We start from the raw sequence: 764 nt of genomic DNA on the forward strand, positions 1-764 counted from the left end.
TGTAACCTGGAGTCACAGCTTTTCTTGGGGGTAGCCTAGAGACTGGAGCTAGGCTCCGGTTTGTTGGGAGGTAACTTAGAAACTAATTCTAGGTACCAGGCTGTGAGTTTGTTTGAGTTCAAGTTCTCTAAAATGGAATCTGAATGTAAAAGATCTGGCCTCCCACAGGTGACAGGTGGCTGACACTGCCACAGGTGGGACCCCGGGCAAGAAGGCTTGGTTCTCCAGAGTTGCCCAAGGCAATGCTTGTACCTATCTGGCCAGGAAATGGTTTTTCTAATGTCATGGTGGGCTCTCTTGTATGTGCCAAATCCACGAATGAAGGAACTTTCCAAAGGAAATGTTCAAACCCAACGGCCTCCAAGGGGACCATCGAGATGGCTCAGAGAATAAAGGTTCTTGCCACCAAGCTTGGCTCCCTGAATTGGATCCATGGAAGTCACATGGTGAATGGAGACACCTGAATCCTGTAAATTATCCTCTGAGCTTCACACGGGCATCATGACATGCACATCCCTACACATAATTATTAAATCAGTGCAATAAAAACAAGAAAGGAACCATGACAGTTTCATATTGAAGGACATGGAAACACATATGTATATGGACACATATGCATAAGGACAGGTATGTAAAAGTTNTATCTAGTTTTCCTTCATACTTACCTGCATCCAAAACCCACACTGTGATGAGAAGCAGCCGGGAAGATTGAAGGGCATCCCATGCAAGGATAATCACAGAGATTTTAAACTCTTATGTGTTAT

Source organism: Mus pahari, unplaced genomic scaffold (assembly GCF_900095145.1).
Source record: "Mus pahari unplaced genomic scaffold, PAHARI_EIJ_v1.1 scaffold_13407_1, whole genome shotgun sequence".
Lineage (NCBI taxonomy): Eukaryota > Metazoa > Chordata > Mammalia > Rodentia > Muridae > Mus > Mus pahari.